Source organism: Ailuropoda melanoleuca, chromosome 4 (genome assembly GCF_002007445.2).
Source record: "Ailuropoda melanoleuca isolate Jingjing chromosome 4, ASM200744v2, whole genome shotgun sequence".
In the NCBI taxonomy this organism is placed as follows: domain Eukaryota; kingdom Metazoa; phylum Chordata; class Mammalia; order Carnivora; family Ursidae; genus Ailuropoda; species Ailuropoda melanoleuca.
Genome location: NC_048221.1, coordinates 110,381,897 through 110,407,361, shown reverse-complemented (window position 1 = coordinate 110,407,361; position 25,465 = coordinate 110,381,897). Strand labels below are relative to the sequence as shown.

General features: G+C 46.8%; 1 long non-coding RNA gene across 2 annotated transcripts; it reads right to left on the bottom strand.

The window, feature by feature from the left end:
• Window positions 1-210: 210 nt before the first annotated feature.
• On the bottom strand, window positions 211-19,466 carry LOC117802024. Of its 2 annotated transcripts, none has more exons than XR_004625027.1 (4): window positions 19,311-19,466; window positions 7,153-7,253; window positions 3,674-3,917; window positions 211-321 (listed from the first exon to the last, which is right to left on the bottom strand). It is a non-coding gene; the product is annotated as an uncharacterized LOC117802024 (long non-coding RNA). The 2 variants fall into 2 exon arrangements; XR_004625028.1 differs by lacking the exon at window positions 211-321 and adding an exon at window positions 3,376-3,414 and having other exon boundaries at window positions 3,786-3,917.
• Between the last annotated feature and the right edge of the window lie 5,999 nt (window positions 19,467-25,465).

Here is a 25,465-nt window from a genome sequence, read left to right as displayed (position 1 = left end):
GGGCTCGTGTCTCCATTTGTGAGGACTGTGCGCTAATGGTCTCTGGCAAGCAGCTTTGGGAGAGCACTCAGGAGTGGATGGAAGACCAATATAAATTTTAAATTGGTTTGTACAGAATATAAATAGGAACTGCCTCCATGTGAAATAGTTCTTAATGTTTTTTAATTCTCCAATTTTCCAAGAATTGGCTTTTTAAAAATTGACGCCTGATGGGTCTGTCCAAGTTAAAGCATGTGGGCCCTGTAGTCGTTGAGGTCATTGTGGGCTCCTCTTGCTGATTCCTTCCATCCTTCTCTGTCTTCGGAAAGGCTCATATGTCACCTGGCTCGGGTGTCGCCAGTGGGGAGCAGAAACATAAGAAATGAGCATTCATTCTGGGCTGATTTACCATGGGGAGGGCATCCCCGGAATATAGGCCTCCAGGAAGCCCTGCTTCCCCCCACTTTACTGTTTCTTTGCTGCCAGATCTGCAAACTCAAGAATGTGTCTCCCCGGGGCACCTGGGTGGCTCTGTCCTTAGTCTGCTTCAGCTCAGGTCATGATCCCAGGGTCCTGGGATTGAGCCCTGCATCAGGCTTCCTTCAGGGAGCCTGCTTCTCCCTCTCCCACTCCCCCTGCTGGTGTTGCCTCTCTCGCTATGTCTCTCTGTCCAATAAATAAATATATTTTTTAAAAAAAAAGTGTCTCCCCCGGGGAAGCATGTTTGTGCATGTAGATTTTGTCCATTCTAAGGTAGTTTGCCTGGTGGAAAATGGAGTATAATAGTGTCATGTGTTCTTTATTGTGGCTTTTATTTTTCCTCTCTTTGGCAAAAAGGAAGGCAGAGGAGAAACATTTCCCCAACATTTAAAACTGCTAGTGATATCCCCAAGACAAGCACCCCCTGGGAAAATATTGGAATATAAAATGGAGAGCTACACACGTGTTATGATTTTTCAGAACGATGACACCTGTCATGCAATTATTTGGTAATTTTCATGGGGCAGACTAGAAATCTCAGCTGTCATCTCTTAGGCTTTGAGTCCAATAAAGCCCTATCTGGTGTGCAAATTTGTCTTTGAAACCTGAAATCTAGATTATATCGATATTATTGAAAAACAATTAAAGCTTGGTTAAGGCGTGGTGTTTTCACAGACGGAGTCGAGGGTCTGAATGGCACATTTCTCACCCAAAGGAGGGGAAGGGCAGCTGAGCGTGCAGTTGCTAGGACAGCTTTATTGAAGTACGGGCTGAACGTATTGACATCAACTCCCTGCTCTGACCTTCTCATTGGTGAATGTCAATATGGTGTGTGAAGCCGCCTCACTTTTGTCTGCCTGCTTTTCGTTATGTGCAAGTCAAAAGCACATCCAACAGAGATTATGGATTTAACTCAATTTTGACACATCCCATTTCATCTCACTGGTGAAGAAAGGCTGAGGTGTGACTCATAATTTATTTTAAAGCATTTTAAATACACTTAATTATGCATAGGAAAAAGTTGAAATCCAAAACAAGGTTCCTGCAACTTTATATTAAATAATCTATACACATTTAGTATAGATAACTCGATGTTGTTCCTATCCATAGGATGGAAGGATTCACCTACTCCAGCATGGGTCAGAGGCTGGTTCCTGACTACTGGAGAGTCTCACTCTCAGCATCATGTGTGTAGACAGTGTTGCAATATTTTACAATGAGCACCCATAACTTTCTCTAAGTCCATATACACGCAGACAAGTAATACGAAGCTCTCAAAAGGCATAGAAATTAGATTTTTTTTTTAGATTTACGTATTTATTTGATAGAGAGTGAGAGAGCACACAGAAGGAAAGGGAGAGGCAGACTCCCTGATGAGCAGGGAACCCGAAGCAGGGCTCAACTCCAGGATCCTAGGATCATGACCTGAGCCAAAGGCAGACACTTAACCAACCGAGCCACTCAGGCGCCCCAAAACTTAGAATTTTAAAATGTTTCCATGCACTTTTACCCCAAACTACCAATTAATTTAGAATACTCTTTGTCCCTTGCATAGATGTGAGGAGGCCTAGCGAGTGATGGTCTCCAAGTATTAAGCCACAGAAGGGATCCCTTGAGGATCATTCTGCCCATTTGGGTTAACACTATAGTGGTCTTGTTCACAGGGCTGTTGGAGAAATGAGTGAATGAACGAATGAATGAATGAATAAATGAACAAATGAATTATGAACAAATAAAAGAACAAACATCATCTCTACACATTGCTGTGACAAACGAGTGACCATCCTGGGTATTTATTTACATGAGCACCCTGATGGCCATGGAAACTGGTGACCAAGTAAAAAAAAGAGATGAAAAACCTAGGTCTCAGGAGGGTAAATGTTGATGGATCATTTTCTTTTCAGGTAGGAGAACTTTTTGTCTTTAGAAAAATCTTTGTGACTCTAACCAATATCAAAACATGGGGTGCTCCATAGCCATTGAAAGGTAATGTGTCCAGATCCCAGCTCTGCACTAGACTTGTGACCTTAGGCTAGTTACTTAACCTCTCTTGGCCACAAAATAAAAATTTCAACTTAACAGGGTGATGGCAAGAATTGAGTAAGATTAGAGGCGCCTCAGTGGCTCGGTCAGTTAAGCATCTGACTGTTGATTTTGGCTCAGGTCATGACCTCAGGGTTGTGAGATCAAGCCCCACGTCAGGTTCCACAGTGGGCATGGAGCCTGCCTAAGATTCTGTCTCTCCCTCTCCCCCTGCCCCTGCCCCTGACTCTCTCTCAAAAAAAAGAAAAAGAAAAAGAAAAAGAATTTAAAAAATTGAGTAAGATTACATGTGCTGAAAAAAATTAGAAGAAAATATGTAACTATATGGAAGTCTGTATGGAAAATAATATTGAGCAAAAACTGTAAAACTGGATCCAGTCACTGATATGAACCCAAAATTAATTTAGCATGTTATAAAGCATTAGAATTTTAAGTCCATTGGATTTTGCATTTCTATAAATTTAGCTGGTTACAATAAAACTTATAACCTAAAAATCTTTCCATTTCCTCAAACCATATACCTGTCTCCCTTTTGCTTTTCCCTCTTCCTTTCTCCTTTCCCCAAGAGTGGTAAATATTAGTTAAGACCATGGTACAACAGACCAGAGATGTCAGGTAGAACCCAGTATGAAAACAGCCCCCAAAGATGTGGAATCTATCTTGAAAGCTTGAAGGCCAAAGAGACCAGTATCCCACTAAAACAACATCCAAACTTTTAGCATCAGCGTGAAGATAAAAAAAAAATCACATCGGGGCACCTGGGTGGCTCAGTTGTTAAGCGTCTGCCTTCGGCTCAGGGCGTGATCCTGGCATTCTGGGATCAAGCCCCACATCAGGCTCCTCTGCTATGAGCCTGCTTCTTCCTCTCCCACTCTCCCTGCTTGCGTTCCCTCTCTCGCTGGCTGTCTATCTCTGTCAAATAAATAAATAAAATCTTTTAAAAAAATCACATCATTATCAAATACCAAATCCATAATGTTACTTGCCTCTCCTTTTACCTCAGACTCTTAAACAGTGGAGATTTGGCATTTCTAGAGTTTCTGCTACACAGAAACACAGACATACGTCTAACTTCAGATCACCTTCCAGAAGAGAATGACAGGTACTAGGCTAGAACATCAGACCAGCCTGGGTGTGAATCCCAGCTATTCCTACTGACAAGTTCAGTTACCTTGAGAAAGTGACTTCTCCACTCTTAATTCTCAGAGGTGAAGTGAAGGGTCTAAATCACAGGACTGTTGCGTTATCAGGTAGCAAAGGTACCAGCCTGTGTTCACTAGTACCTGAGCACAGCTTGCCAGGTGATTCTAGATGGCTGAATTGGGGTGGAGACATGGGGAGGTCGGCCTGGAGGTCTTCTTCCAAGAAATGGTCAGGCTTCTGACTATCACCACGACAGTCTAGGAAGCAAGGCCCTGGAAGAACGGGGTTGGAGGAAGTTATACATCTAGGAAACGTGTCTAATGGAAGGCAAATCAAGGGAGACTGGAGAGAGTATGACATTCCCAAAACCACACCTGAGAAACTCAGGAAGCCCAAGTCCAGCACCACATGCCCTGGGCCTGGAACCCCCAGCCACTACCCCGCCCTCCACTGATTCTGACCCAGGAAAAGAATTTGCTAAAGCGCCGGTCCCAACAACCCGAAGATTTCCAGCCAGACACTTCTGTTGAGGCCTGGCTTTCTAACAGTGAGGAGAGCTAGAGAAGACGTGGTTTTTAGCATGTGATTGTGTGATCATCACATCTCATTCAACCCCCAGGCTCCAAGGCTACCCTGTCCTCTTTCCTGGCACCTATCCTAACAGCCCATAATTGCATATGGGAGAATAACTGCACCTATTTTCATTTAAATCATGGTAAAGGTAAAATTCAAATCAAGGTATTTGTGCCCCCCCCACACAGAAGCATGCGCTCTGTGAAAACACACACACACACACACACACACACACACACACACACACAGCCTTGTTTCGGCACAGATGTCAGGAACGCAGAGCCTGTAAATCTGCCCAGGCAGTTCTGTTCTTGAATCATTAAGAACAACCGAGTGGGTGGAACGAGAACATGAAATTGCTGTGTGCACTCATGTTTTGTTTATGGAGCAATCATTTCTAGATGTGTTTTCTTTTTTTATGAAGAATCTTTTCTATGTTTGCCTTTTAACACCCCACCTTCCTTCCTGTCCCCAGCTCTCCCACACCCACTAAAAAGAAACATTGAGAGCGTTACAAAAATCTCCACAAATTTGAAGAATAGATTACATTAAGTGTCTCTCTGAACCAATTCCTTTTACTCAGTCAAAATAAATGTTTTAGTAATACGAATAACACAGGTAACAGTTGAATTTGAACATGGTGAATAGTTTAAAAGACTCATAACAACTGCTCCCAAGTCACAAAAATGACCTTCCTTTTTCCACCATATGCAATGAGGACCTTGGGAATCCAATGGTTTAATTAGTGGTTTATCCACCTCACATAGGATGTTTCACTTAACTTCACTGTCCCTCAGTTTCTTTATCTACAAAATGGGCATAATATTTACTTTGTGAGGACTGAGTGCCTAGAACACAGTCAGCCCCTACGAAACTAGCCACTACTACTATTGCTAATAATTGTGGCAACTGGTCAGACAGGATGGCTTTTGCCAGATCCTATGAACCCTTTGCTCTGACCCACCAGTCCCACAGCCTTGGCCAGAGCAGACATCCAACAAATGGGGGTTCCCAGACTTACCGTGGTGATAACAACCCCAGTTAGTGCCCAGTCTTCTCGGACCCCCAGCAGTTTCTGTTCATCTCTAGACTGACCTGCCGGCTGCTACCCCCACTCCCCTCCCCAACACCCCCACCGTAGGAGGGGTCTGTGTGTGTGTTTGTTGAGCTCTGGTGCTGTGTTTACCATCTGGGTGGATCTCACTTCATTTTTTTTTCCTCTTGTTGTTTTTGGCTTCTTGGCATTGTCCTGCCTGGCACCCACCCCCAGCCCTGTTCTCATCACAGCAACATCCCCTTGTTTTCGGTCGCCAGCTTGCTGCTAGAGGCAGTGTGGTGACATCAGGTGCTTTAAGAGAGAGAGTGATTGTGTTAAATTTTCTCTCAGGAAAATGAGCTTGGTTTTTAAAAAATGTTCCATGGAACGGATCTAATAACTTAGCTCTGTAACAATTTCTCCTCTGCCTCCTCTAATTGCAAGGATTCTTTCAGAAACAATGGAGTATTACTGCTTTTCAGTAGGCCGAGGAGACTGCATTTGCAGAGGGCCTTCCAACCACAGGAGGGCCTTTCAGCTTTACCCAGAAGACTAACAGGTACAGGGAAGCCTCCCCAGCCCAGAAACGGATAAGGGGAGCAGCAAACCCAGGGCCAGTCCCGGAGAAGGTCTACAAGGCCCCTTGGGTGCCGTGGGCCTCCAAATTATTCCCTCCCTGGGAGGGCCTGATGAGGCTCCACGGAGGGACCTGTCTTTGGATCGGAAAGCCTGTCCAGCCAACAACATTCAATGTCCAGAATGAGGTTTAACCACAGGAATGCTCACTAGGCCAGGCCTGACTTCCTGCAAGTTCTGGGAGGGCTGGAGGCTGATCAGATTCGAGAACTGAGAGCGGTGGCCACAGACTTTTCCAAGAGAGCTGTAATGCTGCCAGTCAAATAGCACTTAATTTCCGGTGGGTTGTAAAAGTGCCATTTATCCTGCAAGCTTCAGGGCGAGCAGCACGGTAGGATTCTAAGTTAAATGATGCAAGAATAACTGCTCTCGGTAAGGATTTTGTGCCTCAGAATTAAAAACAAAGCAAAAAAGACCAAACCTACTTTTACACTGATTGCAAATATTGTAGCGAAGAAATCACCTTCCATTAAATTCCCTTGAGAAAGCCACGTGTAACCTGAGTTGACGGCCACTGGAGGCCTACAGCCATGGAGCAGCACCTGGTATGCACAAGGGAGTTTTGTCCTTATGCCCTCAGGTCACATTTTTGCCACATGGACACTGTCCCTCCCCGAAGAGGATGGTCCCCCCCCCCGCCGCCCCCGAAAATGGGTGGAGTCAGGCCAGTTAGAATCTGAGGCACTTGGAAGGGGGGCAGCAGCAGTGGGCCTGACACAGTGAGGTCATTGGCTGAGGGTGCTGCTCTGCTGCCATCAAACATTTATACCCTCTCCTGGGCTTGCAGACCTATGATTTAGAAAATCATGGAGAACTTTTCATTTCTAAGAAGAACCACATAAGAAACAACTTCATGTCACTGGGGCATTGAGGCAGTGGGGTCTGTGTGCGGTGGGGTCTGGGGAAGAAGAGATTTAGGGGGAAAAACTATTAAGTGTTTCAGTGACTTGTTATTTCAGTTACATATGGGATCCAAAAATACTGTTTAATAAATACTACCCCAGGGGTGCCAGGGGGGCTTAGTCAGTTGAGTGGCTGCCTCTTGGTTTGGGCCCAGGTCATGATCTCAGAGTCGGGAGATGGAGCCCCACATCAGGCTCTGTGCTTGGCAGGGAGTCTGCTTCAGATTCTCTCTCCCTCTCCCTCTGCCCCCCCTTCTCTCTCTCAAATACAGAAATAAAATCTTTAAAAATAAATAAATAAATACAAAACTACCCCAAAACACACAGTTGACTTTGATAATAAAGGTAGATTAGCAGTACCATAGCACATTCTGGGGGCACCTGACTGGGTCAGTCCGTAGAGTGCGGGACTCTTGATCTCGGGGTTGTAAGTTCAAGCCCCACACTGGGTGTCGAAATCACTAAAAGAAAAAAAAAAGATAAACTTAAAAAAAAAATAGAACATTCTGCGAGGATGGTAATGTTCTATGTCTGTGCCAATCTCGTGTAGCTGTCAAGCACTTGAAATGTGGCTGGCACCATTGAAGAATTTAATTTCTAATTTTACAGCATTTTAATTTTTCTTTGGATAGCCACCTGCAGCTGATGGCTACGGTATTGGGCAGCACAGATTTAGGGGGATCAAAGTGGGAAAGAGAGAGGAGACACTAGAACAGCCTTCCTGTTTGTCCAAATCCCGGAAGTAGGAAATCCAACTCATTTGCTAATGAATTCAGACCATGGGATTAAAAAAAAAAAAAATTCAATTTGTATCAAAAGTGCTTTAATGCCTGTCTAAATGTTGAACCATAATAGCTTCTCTTTTTCACAATTTCTGTGGGGAAAAAAAATACCATTTTATGCTTCTGGAAAATGGAAGTGTCATTCTCAGCATGTGCCCTCCATGAATATCTCCATCTCTGAGGCAGTAGAGCTTTGCCTCTGTAGGCTTCTCCTGTCAGGCTATGATTTTTACAGCCAGAAGCACAAACAAGTTCTTCTCTTGCTAATGACAGGTGAGGTTTCCCACCCCGATTGGGACAACCACTCCAGCCGATCATTCAGCGCACGGCGACAAGCCTGCTTATGAAGTGGCAGCTAATTCCTCTGAGAAACGTGTCACGTGCTACCGATTGTTCAGCAACCGGCTCACGTCAGCCGATCTGAGCACCCCCCCCCCACCCCGCCAGTCCCCTGAGGAAAAGTGGCCTCTGCCCACGGACAGCAGGAACCAGGGAAGGGGCAGTACACAGGCGTCCCTGCTGCCCACCCAGACCCAAGACCCCAGCAGCCCTGCCCTCGTTTCCTGCAAGGGGCAAAGGTCAGGCAGAGGGGGCATGAGAAGGCGGCACAAAGGCCCCTGGAGCAGGGCACCGGCTGGGAAGCAGGGGAGGAGAAGAGAGGGGTGAGGTTCGTTTGGTTAAAAACAAAAAAACTAAAAGATGCAGGGGGCCAGCAGCTTGGACGTCACGTGTCTACGCCAGACAACACGCTTTCCAAAAGCCACGAAGGGCAAGCCTCCCACGACGACGCTCTCTGATGTCAGGGCTCTGTCCTGATCTTGCGGCAAGCACCGGGGCCCCTGAGCGGTGGGGAGGGGTGTGGGGGTGTCCCAGGCGGCTGGTGGGTGCGGAGAGCACAGGCGGCTCAGCCAGGCCTGCTTAATTGACACAGGCTCCTACCGAGCGGGAGAAACACCACGTGGGGCCATTGGCTGTGAAATGGCCCGGGTGTATGAGAAGTCGGCCTTGTAAGGGCAGAAAACATCCACATCGGCAGGAAATAATGTGCTGGGAAAGTTTTACATTAAAGACGTGCCGTTCTGAGTGTGCAGAGGCGTTAGTGCTTATGTAATTAATCATTTCATATTTGAAGATTGGGATTTTTTTCCCTTTTAATTAATTAGCCAGTAGACTCGTTATAGTACATTTTTCATGTCAAAAAGGCAGCGGATTCTGAGAGAAGGGGGGGCCCGCGGGGAAGAAGGGACGGCAGCTGCAGTGGGACAGCGTGCTCTGCAGAGGACGGGGAACCTCTGTCACGGCTGCGGAAAAATTCCCTTCGAAGCGCCTGGAAACGCAGAGCTGGTCCAAATGCATGGCACTGATCCATGTCCAGGGAACGCAAGGCTCTGCTGGAGCTCGCTTTTCCAGAACCTGCCTTCAGCCCCTTCCCAAGAGCTGCGGCCTACCTGGCCAATGGGCTTGTCTTTTACGAGAAAGAGGGTACAGCGTGAGGACCGAAGGCTGCTGGGCGCTGAAGCCAACCATGTGACTTCCAGTACTGCCGGTCCTTCTCAGCTGGAGACTTGGGGCAAATCGCCTAAACCTCTTCCTGCCTCAGTTTTCTGCTCTGTACCATGAAGATGAAAGTAGTCCTGAGCTCAGGGTGACTGAGAGAAGAAAATACAAGAATGCATAAAGACTGTTGACTTGGTGCCTCGCACAGACCGAACACTCAGAACTGGTCAGCTTTATTACTAGAAAAGTACGCTTCCTTGTGGGACAGACATCACCCTTGACTCCTTCACAATGCTGTTCTGTGTGGGTGGCACACAACAGGAAATCTACTGTTTTGACCATTTGTAAGTGCACAGTGCTGTGGCAGTAAGTACTTACTCTGTTTTGCAATCATCACTAGCACCCATCTCTGGGGCCTTTTCACCTTCCCAGCTGAAACTCTGCAGTCATGAAACACTAACTCCCCATTCCCCCACCCCACCCCCCACCCCGGCTCTTGGCAACCGCCATTCTCCTTTCCGTTTCTGAATTTGACTACTCTAGGAACCTCCTCTAAGAGGAATCATACAATATTTGCCCTTTGCAACTGGCTTCATCCACTTAGCGTTATGTCTTCAAGGGGTCATCCATGTTGTAACATGTGTCCAAAGGTCCTCCCTTTTCAAGGCTGACTGATCTTCCATCCTATGTACGTACCATTCATTGGTCAATGGACACTTAGGTTGCTTCCATCTTTTGACTACTGTGAATAACGTCGCTGTGAACTGGGGGGTACAAATATCTGTCCAGGTTCCTGATTTCATTTCTTTGGGGTATTTACCCAGAAGTGGAATTGCTGGATCACATGTCACCCTGTTTCCTTTCTCGGGAAGCCATCATACCACTTTCCACAGGGACTGCTGTGTTCTACACTCCCCCCAGCAGTGGACAGGGGTTGCATTTCTTTACACCCTCACCAACACTTATCATTGTCTGGTTTTTCATAGTCGTCCTAATCAGAGTGAAGTGGTATCTCATGGCTGCCATTTGCATTCCCCTAATGACCAGTGAGGCTATCTTTTCATGCTCCGTGGAGTTTTGTTTTCTTTTTTGTTTTGTTTTAGAGATTTTATTTATTTATTTGACAGAGAGAGACGCAGCAAGAGAGGGAACACAAGCAGGGGAAACAGGAGAGGGAGAAGCAGGCTTCCCGCTGAGCAGGGAGCCCGACGTGGGGCTCGATCCCAGGACCCCGGGATCATGACCTGAGCTGAAGGCGGATGCTTAACCAACTGAGTCACCCAGGTGCCCTTCCATGGAGTTCTTCGATAGCAGATACAAAGGGGAGAGCATGGTAGAAACTCCTTGGGTTCTGGACACAAGAACTGCTGAGAGTAAAGGAATATAAGTTGATAGATGATAGAGATAGATAGACTGCTATAGAGATGGATAATAGATATAGAAGAATATGGAAAGATATTACATTTAATATACGCATAGAAACAGAAGTCTAACTTAGTTTGTGCCTAATCATTAACTCACAGGATTTAATTCTGGGTTATCGAGAGGATCTTTTCTATTCCTATTTTACTTTACACGTTTTATGAAAAGGGAGAATAAGGGGATAGAATTATAGGTGTTTGAGGGGCGCCTGGGTGATGCAGTCAGTTGAGCATCTGACTCTTGGTTTCAGCTGGGGTTGTGGTCTGGGGGTCCTGGGATCCTGCCCCGTGTAGGGCTCTGTGTTCAGTGTGGAGTCTGCGTGGGACTCTCCCTCTCCCCCCCAAAAAATAAATAAATAAATAAATAAATAAATAAATAAATAAATAAATAAATATTTAAAATAAGTAAATAGCACCTGCTTGGCTCAGTCGGTTATGCATCTGCCTTCGGCTCAGCTCATGATCTCAGGGTCCTGGGATTGAGACCTACATCTGGCTCCCCGCTCAGTGGGGAGTCTGCTTCTCCCTCTCCACCCTGCTCCTGCACTCTCTCTCTTGCTATCTCTCTCTCTCTCTCAAATAAATAAATAAATAAATAAATCTTAGAAAGAAAGAAAGAAAGAAAGAAAGAAAGAAAGAAAGAAAGAAAAAGAAAAGAAAGAAAGAAAAGGTGTGTTGGGTGGGAATGTGATTCTGTGGGACGAGAGATGGGCTCTGAGCCAGAAAGCTGAGCAGCAAAAGGAACACAGAGATGAGGACCAGAGAGGCTTGGGTAGGAGAGAAAAGAATGAGGCAGAAAGGCAGGAATACCTCCAAGCCACGGCCCTTCCCTAGTCCTAGATGCAGACAGTGTAAATCAAGGAGATGGTTATGAATGCAGTAGGGCTCCCCAAACACACTGTGAGGCAAGCATTTGAGTGCAAGCACTTTATTTGGGAGATGACCTTAGGAAGAACAGAAAGAGTAATGAGACCGGAAGGGACAGAGCCAACCAAGAGTGCGTTGATGGGTGCTGTGGGGCCCCTGGGGCTCCACCTCCTGAGGCACCTAAGAATGACCCCTCACGGATAGATCTATGGGGACGCTCACTGCCCCTTGCTTGGGCTGTGCATATGAGACCTGTTTTCAGGTGACCTAAGGGGAGCCCCACAGGGATATGGCAGGACCAACGTCCTCTCAATGTGGTCATTACTACAAGGTAAGATTACATGGATATACACCTTTGATTTTATTTACTTTTGTAATATTTTATTTTATTTTATTAATTTTTTTAAAGATTTTATTTATTTATTCGACAGAGATAGAGACAGCCAGTAAGAGAGGGAACACAAGCAGGGGGAGTGGGAGAGGAAGAAGCAGGCTTCTAGCGGAGGAGCCTGATGTGGGGCTCGATCCCATAATGCCGGGATCACGCCCTGAGCCGAAGGCAGACGCTTAACCGCTGTGCCACCCAGGCGCCCCATACTTTTGTAATATTTTAAAATTCTATAAAGTTTTATAAAAAAGAGGAATATTTCCATTTTGTAAAAAATATAAATAATCGTAGGAAATATATATATATACATTCTCTACCCCGCAAGGTCCGCGTTGGAACCCTGGAGAACAACTGGTTTTCAGCCCCAAGGCTGATAAATTTACAGGAAACCTCCCACTGGCATTTCTGACTTGAGTTAACAATTCTTCTCTTTCTCCCACCCCCTGGCTTTACCACAGTTGCTATGCAGTTACCACTTTTCAGCCTTGGTTCATCAAAGTCGATCTCTAATAAGTGTTTCTTCTCAAAGGAAAATAAATCTCAGTAATTATAAATTCTTTTTTTTTATTTTTTTGCTATAATTAATTTTGTTTTATCTGACTGTTTTCAGACAGTGACTACCCCACACTGGGACTGGTCTATGTGAATATCTGCATTCATTCCTTGGCTCTTGAGTGTGAGCCACGAAGAAAAAGTGCCACCAAACTCATTGTCATAAGTGACAGGACCCAAGTGAACTGCCAGGCTTTGTGGCAGTGGGGGCCACCCGTTGGTCCACAATGTTTAGACAGCCACTTCTAGGTACAAATGAAGAATGATAACGTTCCTCGACACACCCCGGTGTGGGTGGATAACCTTTTCATGGATCAAACTGTCCCCATCACAACCCAAAGACACTGGAGTCACCTCTCCCATCTAGTTCCTTGAGAAAAAGACAAACATAGGGTTTTTTCCCCCCCACTTACTCATCCCATGAATTCTTGAGTATCTATGATGGGCCAAGCATTGTGCTAAGTACTCAGTCAGAGATTAACTGTGAATTCTTTTTCCCAGGAAGAAAATGTGTGATAGCATCCCAGGTCAGCTCTGAAATAAAACACGTAAGGGTGGGAGGGAAAGAGAGTGGGACAAGGGAAGAGGGAGCAAAGAGTCCGCACCCAAGAGAAACACAAGCAAAACAGCCGACTGCTGGTGACAGACGAAGTTTGGAAGTACATGGGATCTCATACTCCCCAAAGCCTCAAAGAAGAGTTTTTCCATAAGTAAGTACTGCACGTGTGCACACACACACATGCACACGCACACACGCATACTCCAAACGATCTACGAGCTGTCGCACACAGTGTAGAGGGAGAGTTGCATTTTTGTTTACTTTGGCCGATCTAAATTTGGGTCTCGAGTCTCATCACAGAGCCTGCCTCGCAGACCCTGGCCCCTGTCATGCGTGCGTCCGTCCCTCAGGCAGCAGGCCCTGCAACGGGGAGAGCAGGCCGACCCACCCACACGGGCTGAAGGCCAGGCCCGGGGTCCCCCGTGGGCTGTTCCCTGACTGCCCACCATTCTGCGTCCGACGGAACAATGTCTCGCAGAAACAGTCGGCATTCAGTTTGCAGGAGATGAGCACCAAGTGCAAAATAGTTACCGTCCGGAAGTTAAGCTTCGGCACAAAATCGGTTGCCTCCTCAGTGAATTCAATTCAATTAGCTGCCTCCTTATCTCAGCTGTGCGTTGTAATCATCAGTGACACCCGCCTCTGCCCACGTCTATGTACGGGAGTTCGGGGAGCGGGGGGACGAGATGGGCATTTGGTAGGATTCGCCGTCGGCAGAATATTGCCGCCAGACGATCACCTCCTTAGCAGCGAAGGGATTGTTGGGCTCTTCCTCCGCATTTATTCGCACTAAGGATTCTGCTCCCCCTGCCCTCCCCACATCCACACTGAGCACTCAGCGGCAGGAGACCACTCTGCTCTGACAACTTTCTCTGCCACTGACATTATCTCCTAATTATCTTCTCAGCAGTGAGGGCTGGGTACCAGCCCTCAACTTGTGCAAAATGATTCTAATACCCGATCTGATCGATCTGATCGGGAGGAGAGGAAATGCTGTCATCCTTTGAGCTTCGTGGGGCTGTTCCCAATTTTTCCAAAGGAGCCTAAATAATTTCATGATGATCAGAAGGGAAACACACACACACATTACTTCAAACGACCATTACTCAGAAAACAATAACATGTTTTTAGCCAGATGAATATGTTTATGTAACAGGGTAACTCTTGTCCTCAGCAGAGCTTCCAAGCGCCAGAGCCATTAAGTTAATGGCTTGAAACAGAGCCCAAAGACCTGTGTTTGTTCTATGACACTCGCCCTGGGTGGTGGGAGGCACTGCAGTCTTCAAAAAGGGATTTTTTATTTTTATGATTATTTTTTTAAGAGCAGATGACTTTTTCCAACAGCCTTGAGGTATGCAGCTGAGGTCCATGGCAAGCTTGCAAGGGAAGAAGCCAGGTTGGCAGGAAATCAGGTGGTGGTGTTTAAAGGTCAACTTCAACAGGTTTGTCCTTAGAGACTCAAGGCTGGAAGTCCTACCCCAAGTCCCCGCCCAGACCTCAGCCCCCTTCTCTAGCCTCTAGTTACCTCTTAGTGACCTCTGCCAGTTTCTGATGACCTAAGCACGTTTCTTCCCCTTTCCCTCCCTGTCACCCCCCCCCCCGGCTGCCAGCAACAAGCCCATTGGTCAGATAAAGGGAGCCTAAGCCAGCTGAGCCTTGGGTTACTCGCCTTGGTTTCATAAGCCCAGAGTGCTGGCCAGCCATGCTGGTGGTCTCAGGAGAGCCACTGAAGGGCTGTGGATGGAAACGCCACCTAAAATGTTTGCAGGCCTGACACCCTGGGTGAGGACCACTGGTGGGGTTCCACCGAGGCTCAGTCAGCCGCTCTCCTAACCCATCCTTCTCAGGGACGCTCTGGAGACAGCCTAGGAGAAGAAGGGCAAAGGCCTGAGAAGTTGGCACAGGGCATGCCAAAATGTTCTTGAAGATATGGTCAATAGCTTTTAGACCTGCAAACCGGAACAGCCACGTGGGTTGGCTCTAACTAGGAGTTGGGGTTGGATCTCCAGCTCTGGTTTGACTCTTAACATACTGTGCAATTGTCTAAAAACCACCTAACGAGGCGCCTGAGTGGCTGAGTCGGTTAAGTGGCCAACTCTTGGCTTAGGCTCAGGTCACAGTCTCGGGGTCCTGGAATCGAGCCCTGTGTCGCATTCCGAGCGCAGCTCAGAGTCTGCTTGAGGATCATTTCTCTCCCTCTCCCTCTGCTGCTCCCCCCACCCCCACTCATGCTCTCTGACTCTCTCTAAAACAAATAAGCATTTTTTTAAAGAAAAGAAAATAAAAAAGAAAAACCACCTTGTGGTTTAACAACAACTGGGCCATTTTCTTTCATTTCGTGAAAATAAAGTTATTAGAGCACCCTCCAAGCCATCAGCTTACTGGTCATCCAACCTCAGAATTGCTCAGGTGAAATTAAAACAGCGGCATTAATGTTTCTATTACTGGCTTTACGAGAGAAAATGTTGGAAGAGGGTGTTGTAAAGTTCAAGCTGAAATGCTGGCTTCCCTTCCAAAAATACTGCAGCCAGTGCTTCTCTAAGCCTTCTTTGCCCTCTCCTGCCCACCTGACTCCCCCCAGGTCCACCAGGTGCCAGCCTTGCCAGCCTCTGAGTGTGGCTGTCAGCAAGACCACCGCTGCCACTCCGGAAGGCCGGGACACTCGGGCCATCAGCTGCACTGCCAGTTTATAGTTTATAACTTCAGGCCTCTGCGATTTCCTGTAAATAATTGCGGAACAAATGCCTCCCTGGGGCTAGTCTTTCTTCATTCAGTCCTCAAATCAAGTCAACAAAGATTTGTTGGCCAGTTACTGAGGGCCGAACAGTAGGGGAGAGAAACATTTCATCCCGGTGAGGAAGTATTTACCATCGCCGAGGATCTGCAAGGCACGGAGGTGGGCCCTGAGAAGGTCAGAATGAACAGAAGTGCTGCCTCCAAGATGCTGACCACAGACCAGGCCTCACCCGTGAGGAACATACGGCCCCAGAGACAAATGGCAGGTGCCAGTCAACCCACGGCGACACAAGGCCAGCCAGGCCAGCCATGGCCAAGTGCTCCAGGCAGCAGAGGGAGCCCTTCCCAAGGCGGGGACAGGGGAAGGCTGCCTGGAGGCCGAGGCCGCCGAGCTGGATGGAGAAAGAGGCATAGGATTTCGGTAGGCAGAGAAAACGATGTGGCAACATGAGGCAGAAAGTCCCAGGGTCAGCAAAGCACAGGAAGGTTTCAAGGAAAGTCAGCTGGAACGTGCAGAGGAGCAGAGAGAGGGGCTGTGTCAGAGGGAGGGGCTGCTAGCGGAGCAAGTTGACATCTGAGGTCCTGAACGACTCCAAGAGCTCCTTTGTGATTTAGGGGGGACAGTCCATCTGGGGACAGGGATGTGGTATGGGCTGCAGTTGTGCCTCCTCTATTTCCCCAGTGGGAAGGAAGGTCAAGGGGGAAAGACCAGAACCATCCCTCTCACCAGTGACAAACACATCTTTGCGCCAAGACATGCCGATCTCACATCTGTGGTCAGCTTTCTGCGCCAGCAGCTGGTAGTGGTAGCAGCAGGAACCAATAAACCCGAAGCCACAAACAGAAATGGCTACTGTTACCGCCGCGTGCTGAGCAATGTACACTGGGTGCTTTGCATAATGTCTCATTTAATCCTGCAAACAATTTGTGCACTAGGTATTTCATAGATGAGAAATCCGAGGCTAAGAGAGGCGAAGTAAAGTAAAGCACAGACCCCAGAAGTGGGGGAGCAGCTGTCTCCGCCCCATCCCACACACTATGCCCAGAATCACCGTTCCTAAGCAGTTTCGCTCTTGTTCCTTGTCTTGTGTATGAACTTCCTTCCGGGGGCCTACACACCACTCAGGAAATAAAATCCAAACTTCTTAGCATGGCACTTCAAGACCTATTATGTGTTTCCAGCCTTATCTCCAGTCCCCAAACCTTGAATTACATGTCATTCTAAGACTTTGGCCTGTGTGTTCTCACTTCCGGCATTGGCTCACCTTGGCCCCTCCACTAAAATATCCCTGTACCTGTCTCTGCCTATCAGAACACCTCCCACACACACACCTGTAGGCATCAGCTCAGTGTGTTCTCCCTGGAAACTTCAGCCTCTTCCCCAGGGTTTTCCTGTGCCAGATCCTCCCGTGAGATACTCAGCATCTTGAACCGGACAAGTTTGGGTCATATGGAACACTTCCCAAGATTGCAGAAATGTTCAGCATCCCTGGACCTGCCCAAATGCCAGAGATAATGCCCAGCAATTATGACAGTTAAAATAATCCCCCTCACATTTCCAACCACCATCCAGATTGAAACCTGACTGCCTTAGGTAACAATGTGTGTACACGTCTATCTCCCCCAGGGGACTACTCATATCTTGAAAGTAGGAATTGTTTTTGTGTTCAGCTTAGCACAATGCCTTGCACATTTCAAGGACTGATATGTCCATTGCACCTAGAGGACAGTGGTGGGGTTTTTTTTTTGTTATTTTTGGGGGGGTTGTTTTTTTTGGGGGGGTTTATTTTAGTTTTCCTACTTCATAAGTAAACTGATTTTTTAACTTCCATAGTCAAAGAGAGCAGTACCAATCCCCATGCCAATTCAAACTCTTCTTGGTTCTCTTCTGTTTAGACCCCTAAGTTTTTATTTACTTCTATGAACATTAAGAATCTAGAAAATAGGGGGGCCTGGGTGGCTTAGTCAATTGAGCATCTGACTCTCGGTGTCCGCTCAGGTGCTGATCTCCTGGGTCGTGGAATCGAGCCTCAGGTACGGGCTCTGCGCTCAGGGGGAGTCTGCTTGGATATTGTCTTGCTCTGCCCCTTCCCCCACTTTCTCTCCTCTCTCTCAAAATAAATAAAATCTTAAAAAAAAGAAAAGAATTTAGAAAACAGTGCCTATGTTTGCAACTGCTCATTTGCTACTACAAACACTCAAAATACCTAAGAGGATTTAAGGATGCTTATCCAAGCTCATCCTTGCCAATATGGAACAAATACATAAACAGCACTGAAGCTAGATCCCAACACTAACAGCTCTGACTTTTCCAGCTCATTTCCAGAAAGTGGCACCTTGCTTCTGGAGCCCAGCGTCCAGCCTCACCTTTGCAGCCAGGTGGATGCACACGGCAAGTCAAGGCTGCCTGTTTGAGCCTCCATCAAGGCTTGCAGAAAACACAAGACCCAGAAATAGGTCACGGCTGGCATGGAAGTGGAAGAAAGGAATATCTTTCTGTCTCCAATACGAGATTTATGAGGACCAGAATTTGCCTGGGGTGGGACTCTGGAGGACTGAGTCAGCTCTGTGAATCCTACGCATGAGACCGCCTAGGACTGCTCCAAAGAAAGAGCTAGGCCGTTAGTAGCTGAGAACAGAGATGGATGCTGGGCTTGGAGTCAAAGGCCCAGGTCTAGGTCCTGACTTCACCTCCGCCAGGCACGTGACCTCAGCAAGTCACATACCCTCCCCAAACCTCACCCATGAGGTCTATTACCTGCTTGCTGACTTCTACGGTAGTCAACGAAGTTCATATACACAGGTGTGGGTTTGTTTGTTTTTTTAAGGTTTTATTTTTAAGTGATCTCTATACCCAGCATGAGGCTCGAACTCACAAACCCAAGATCAGGAGTGAAGCATAAAGAGCCTAACTGCAGGTTGACTCCATGAGGAAATGATCACCAAGACTATTCCTGAAGGAGACCTGGGGAGTTGTGTTTCCCTCTGTCAGAGGTAAAGTGAAACTCTAAGAATACAATTGTCACATTCTTTGTTCTCCAAAGAATAAAGCAATTCATATTCACTACAGAAAAGCAAGAGAGCAAAAACAAGAAAACTCAGAATACCCACTGTCTTAGCTCAGGCTGCCATAACAAAATACCACAGACTGGATGCCTGAAACAACACATATTTACTTTCTCCCAGTTCTGGAGGCTGGAAGTTGGAGATCAGGGTGCGGGTGTGGTTGGGCTCCGGTGAGAGCTTTCTTCTCGGCCTGCAGACCGCTGGCTACCAGCTCCGTGCTCACGTGATGCACGTGCCTGTACCCGGAGCGAGAGAGCGAGAGATCGAGAGATCGCTCTTCTTAGAACGCCAGATTCTACAGGCAGAATCAGGACCCCACCCTAAGGACTTCATTTAACCCTAATTGCCTCCACAAAGGCCCTATCTCCAAACACAGTCAGTCACGTGGGGGAGTTTAGAGCTTTAACGCATGCATTTAAAGGGGACACGATGCAGTCCACAGCACCCGCCATCTCATCTGCCTAGAGAAAACCACTCTTCATACCTTGCTGTATCTTCTACCGTTCTCCTAAGCGGGCATAGGTAAAAAGAGAGAGAGACATGATACCATACAGAATAGTTTGTGGTTGGCTTTTTTCACTCAACGATAAATACACGGTGACAGTCTTCCCACATCAATAAATTTACTTCTCCCACATTGTTTTTGGTACCTTTGCATATTTGGCCTTTGCATTGTTCCTGTGGTCCCAATTTTAGTCTTTTAGCTTGCAGCCAGCTTCCGCAGAGAGTGCTGGGATGAACATCCGGGCCCGTTAGGAGAGATTCCTGGGAGTGAGGGTGTAGGTCCGTGGGCCTGCGCGCTTCTAAAGCCTTTGATGAGCAGTGTCAGAACACCTGCCCTCATTGACTCTCCCACCAGCCAATGAAGATGTGGCCTCACCTTTTTTTTTTAAGATTTTATTTATTTATTTCAGAGAGAGGCACACGTGAGTGGGGGGAGGGGCAGAGGGGAAAGAAAGACTAAAGCAGGCTCCATGCTGAGCACTGAGCCCACGGGACTTGATCTCATCACCCCAAGATCATGACCTGAGCCATATCAAGAATCCGACGTTTAACTGATTGAGCCACCCAGGTGCCCCCTCACTTTTTTTTAACACAAACTTTTTTTAAAAAAAGATTTTATGTATTTATTTGAGAGACAGAAAGTGCTTGAAAGAGAGGGAGAGAGAGAGCACGAGCTGGGGGGCTGGAGGGACAGAGGGAAAGGGAGAGGGAGAAGCAGACTCCCCGCTAAATCGGGAGCCCCACATGAGGCTCGATCCTAAGACCATGGGATCATGATGTGAGCCAAAGGCAGATGCTTAACGGACTGAGCCACCCAGGCACCACTACATAAACTTTTTATTTTGGAATAAATTTCTGTCTACAGAAAAGTTGCAATGACAGTACAGAGAACAGAGTTCTATATGCCCGTCACCCAGTTTCTCCTAAAATTAACTAACGTATTACCAAATCATGGTGCATCCATCAAATCTAAGACATTAACATTGGTACATTACTATTCACTTAACTGCAGACTTCATTCTTATTTCATCAGAATTTCTGGTAAGGTCCCCTTCCTATTCCGGGTTTTATTTATTTATTTTTTTAAAGATTTATTTATTTATTTATTTATTTGACAGAGACAGCCAGCGAGAGAGGGAACACAAGCAGGGGGAGTGGGAGAGGAGGAAGCAGGCTCATAGCGGAGGAGCCTGATGTGGGGCTCGATCTGATAACGCTGGGATCACGCCCTGAGCTGAAGGCAGACGCTTAACCGCTGTGCCACCCAGGCGCCCCCCTATTCCAGGTTTTAATCCAGGATGCCACGTGGTGTTTTGTATGGCATCACCCAGCATTACCCACAATAGCCAAATTATGGAAGCAGCCCAAGTGTCCATCAGTAGATGCGTGGATAAGGAAGATGAGGTATACATACACTTTTTAACTCTCACTTTCTATCAGCCACAAGATAATCCCCTGGTGTTTTGGGGGCTTGCTGTCTCTGATGCTAACTAGTGGTTGCTGTTCGTTGCTTTGGAGGATGTGTTGTTCCATCAGCAAAGTGACCGCTATCCAGGGCAGTGAGGGGTGGGTTAGAGAAATCGATCGTTATGGTTTATCTCCCCAAACTCTGTAATGAGCCAAGGCAAGGGCTCTTTATGTGGGAAAGGTCCTGCTTGTGTTCCCACAGGGTCTCTCGTGTCACTGTTAGGCAGGAATCATAAACAACAGCACCACAATTGGATTCTGCTCTATATTTGGAAAATTTGGCCCTTCATTATGAGGCAAGCTGATGCTATCTTATTTAGTTCATTCTTTTGCTCATCTCCTGTAATCATTAAATTACAGAGCCATATTTCCAAAGCTCTAGGGAGAAAAATGGATTAGGAATAAAATCTTTTAAAAATCCTGTAGAAAAGCACGGGATTCATTTACGAACGATGGGTGCAGAGCCGGGGGAATGATCTATTCCAAGCCGTCTTGGGTGAATGATTTGCTTCATTTTCCGTGGCTCTGTGATGTTCTCTCTTTAATGCAGAACAAGGGTGGCACCTTTAATATTCTGTTCCTGAATGGATCCCTGATTGCTCCATGACCCTATCCTCAGGGGTAAAAGTGAATGAAGGAACTAGAAGTCATGAAATACGGGAACGATCAGAAGGGAGAAAATGAAAGCTGAGAAGAAAAGGCTGCAGGGTTGTTTATCAAACTCCCCTGAATAAGGCCGGTTAGATCCTGTGGAGCAGCTCTGTGGCTTTCTCAAAACTGTCTATTTGAAAGTCTTTGTTCTTTCCTCAGAAAGCCTGTTGCTCTTAGGTGATTCAAAAACTTAACAAATATTTAGTAAGCTATTAGAACAATTCTCAGACCAGCATTCATAGGACTTCTCTTCTCCCAAGCTCCAAATGTATCTGAAACCATGACTGCTCTGCTTAAATTATCATTTTCTAACATTTTCTCTGAAAGACCAGTTTGGACACTTTTCAGCAAGTGTTCGTGGGGACACCAATTTGTTTCTTCAGGCAGTCTAGCTTTGGCTTAGGATGTCCCCCAGGCCATCGCTGCTCATCCCTATTCAGAGGGGAAGTGCTGTGGGCCGAGCTTGTGGTTCTCCTGGAGAATCTTCTAGAAGGACTCTTCTGGTGAGAGCTGCTACAACTCTTTCCTCTCAGGCGGCTCAGCCAGGATGTCGCTCTGCAGGCAAATTTGCATTCCCAATGCAGGACCCATGTGCCTCATTATCTTGCATCTTTATTAAGAAGAAGAGGGAAGGGGCTCCTGGGTGGCTCAGCTGGTTAAGCGTCTGACTCTTGGTTTCAGCTCAGGTCATGATCTCAGGGTTGTGGGATCAAGCCATGCGTCGGGCTCCACACTCAGCTGGGAGTCTGTTTGAGGATTCTCTCTCCCTGTCCTTCTGCCCCTCTCCCTGTGCATGCTCTCTCTCCCCCCTAAAATAAAATCTTAGAGAGAGAGAGAGAGGAAAATCAGAGCAGAAATACATGTCTAAGGGCACCTGGGAGGCTCAGTTAGTTAAGAGTCCAACTCTTAGTTTCGGCTCAGGTCACCATCTCAGGGTTGTGGGATTGAGCCTTGTGTTAGGCTCCGCACTCAGCTCAGATCCTCTCTCCTTCTCCCTCCTGTGCACTCTCTCTCTCTTCCTTTCAAATAAATAAATAAGATTAAAAAAAAAAAAAGAAGTACATGTCTAAGATGGTGTTATTGATACCATACTCTGCTCATGGGGTCTCCCAAGAAGCCCACCCTCCTCCACTCTCCTTACTTCTATGACCAGGAGGCAAGCCCTTGAGAGCTGCCTAAGGACCCAGGGCAAACTGACTCACAGCCCCCACAAATCACAGCCAATTACATGAACTCGAACTCTGCCTCGAGCACCTTCTAGCTTGCAAAGGTGTCCTTGAGGTTGGCTTATTTACAATCAGCTTGGGGACCAAGGACTGGAATTTATATCCCTAAGTATTTCAAGTTTCGGAGAGATTCGGCAATAACAGGAACAGCCTGAATTTCTCACTGTACCTTCCTGAGAGGCTGCACTTCCAGGCCTCCGCATGAATCAGAAGAGTTAACGTCTAGCACACGCTCACCTCTCTTTTTAGCACTTTATATATCTTGTCCTTGATTAATTCAATCAATAAAGGCAGTTTTATGGCGCCAAGCACTCTTATTAGTATCTTAAAATTTGGCCGCTAATTTTACCTACCGGGGATCTAGCAGAATCTAGGGAGATCTCTTTATTCATAACGAGTAAAGCCTCTGAAATTGGCTCAAGAGTTCCTTCATCAGTTCTGTTCAAAGGAAGTCAAGATGTACCAGAGCGCGGGCCTGGGAATCTGTCCGGAGGAGGCGATGCTAAGTGCTGGAAATGCTTTGGAGGCATGAACACAAGGTCTCTCTCCGTCACCTTCCTCTAATTCATCTGGGGAAAGGGGCCTGGTCTGCCCTTTGCTCTTTGGCCATGCCCGCACTTCCCAGGCCTGCCAGGTCACCTGGGTCCTTCCTGCAGCCTCGGCTTCTCCGTGAGCCTTTGCTTGCGTCACATTTGGTCACACCCTGAAGCCCTGAAATCTCCTTCATTCACTTCAGTGTCAGGGGACAAGTGACATCGGGTGGGGGGCAGGGGTGGGCCTGCTATCTTATAAATCATTCACCAGGAAAAGACAGAACACTCACCAATACTGGATGACCGTGGTGTGTGGCAAAGTCCGGGGTGTTAGTGAGGATTGAGTTTGGACGCTTAGCTAACAAGCCCAAACTGCCTCGTTTTCTAGCCTTTACTGGCTACATGGCCTCAGGTGGGTTAGTTCATCTCTTTGTGTTTCATTGCTCATGTGTCAAACGGGGACAGTAAGAGTACCGACTTTGTAGGGTTGGTGGTCTAAAAATCAAAGCAGTATATAAGCCAAGGGCTTAGAACAGTATTTGCCATGTGGTAAGTGACCATTATGATAAAATGGGGGGGAAACAAATAATTTTCTTACATACAGTAAAAATGAAAAAAAAAAAAAAAGTCCAGAGGTCAACAGTGCAGAACTGTTATGGGAGCTTCATGGTATTATTAGACCCAGACTGCTCTCTTTCTGTGCCCTCCTCAAGGTTACTTCATTACACAAGGTTACTGCTGGAGCTCCAGTCATTGCAGAATTCTCTCAAAACTCCTCAGTGCAATCCCGGGCAATTCAGCTTCCTCTTTGCATTGCCTTCACCTATTATCTGAATACCCGGGGGCCCTGCTATGGCTGGGGGCAAGTCTTCCACACCAAAATGCTCATCAGACCCATCAAGCATTTTTCTAAATCAAACACTGGATAAAGCTGGTGGACAGACACATGTGTTACACCTGCTCCCTCCTTCCACGCCTCTAAAGCATCAGCGAAGGGATTTGGCAAGGATGCAAACCCACAAGGGCGAAGAGGAGACAGAAGAGGGGATGGCAGCATCCATATTTTGGAAGCCAGAAAGCAGATGGAGAGGTGCTGAGTGATTAAGGCAGTTCCAAGAAAGCTGAAATTAAGCCAGCAGGTAGAAAAAAACAAACAAATGGGAATCCCTTTTACAGCACACCCCAAAAGCTCGGGGGACTGGCAGCAACAGGTACCGTGGGTAATAACAGTGAAAGTAGAGCCAAAAATAGGATTGGTGGAAAAGCTGCATAAGAAGCAGTTGGAGGGCGCCTGGGTGGCTCAGTCGGTTGGGCATCTGCCTTAGGCTCAGGTCCTGATCCTGGGGTCCTGGCATAGAGCCCCACATCAGGCTCTCTGCCAAGTGGGTCTGCTTCTCTCCCTCTGTGCTCTCTCTCTCTCTAAGGTAAATAAATAAAATCTTAAAAAAAAAAAAAAAGAAGAAAAAGAAGAAGCAGTTGGAGGGGCATTTGGCTGGCTCAGTTGATAAAGCATGTGACTCTTGACCTTGGGATCATGAGTTCCATCCCTATGTTAGGTGTATAGATTACTTTAAATTTTTTTTAAAAAATCATTTAGACCCCCAGATCCCATCCCTGGGTGGTGGTCTCCCCTCTACCTACCCTAGCTGAACACCAGGGTCTATTATCTGGAGAGAATAGAGGGCCTCTGGTCTGAGAAACAAGACCCAGGTTTTCAGTTGGAACACAGGGAAATTGAAGGATGTTTAAGTGTCGAATGTTGAAAACCCCAAGTCCTTCTTCCCACTGGCTCTCAGGTGTACACCCTCCACGCAGGAAATTGGATGCATCTTCTTAGGGAATGAGATTTACTGACATCAGGGGACATCTAAGGATAGGATCCAGCTGATAATTACAAGACCCACAGTAAGGTAAACAATCAGCAATTGGCAGGGATTCCAATCAACCTAGGATTCATTAGAGGAAAACCTCTTGTGGGAAAGAGATCAAAACCAAACGAAACTACACAGAGTGAACGAAACTTAAAAAAAAAAAAAAAGAAGACAAAGAAACAGAGCATAAAAGGAACAAGGTCACCAGGATCTGGGACATTGTCACAAGACAAGGGGCCAAGTCTCTTCAATTTGATGACAAAGAAAAAGGGGAACGAGGGGGGACCTGCTTTAAATAAAAAAAGACATACCAACCAAATGCAGTCTGTGGTATTTGATTGGATCCTGGTTTAAAAAATAAATTATAGGGGGGCGCCTGGGTGGCACAGCGGTTGGACGTCTGCCTTCGGCTCAGGGCGTGATCCCAGCGTTATGGGTTCGAGCCCCACATCAGGCTCCTCTGCTATGAGCCTGCTTCTTCCTCTCCCACTCCCCCTGCTTGTGTTCCCTCTCTCGCTGGCTGTCTCTATCTCTGTCAAATAAATAAATAAAT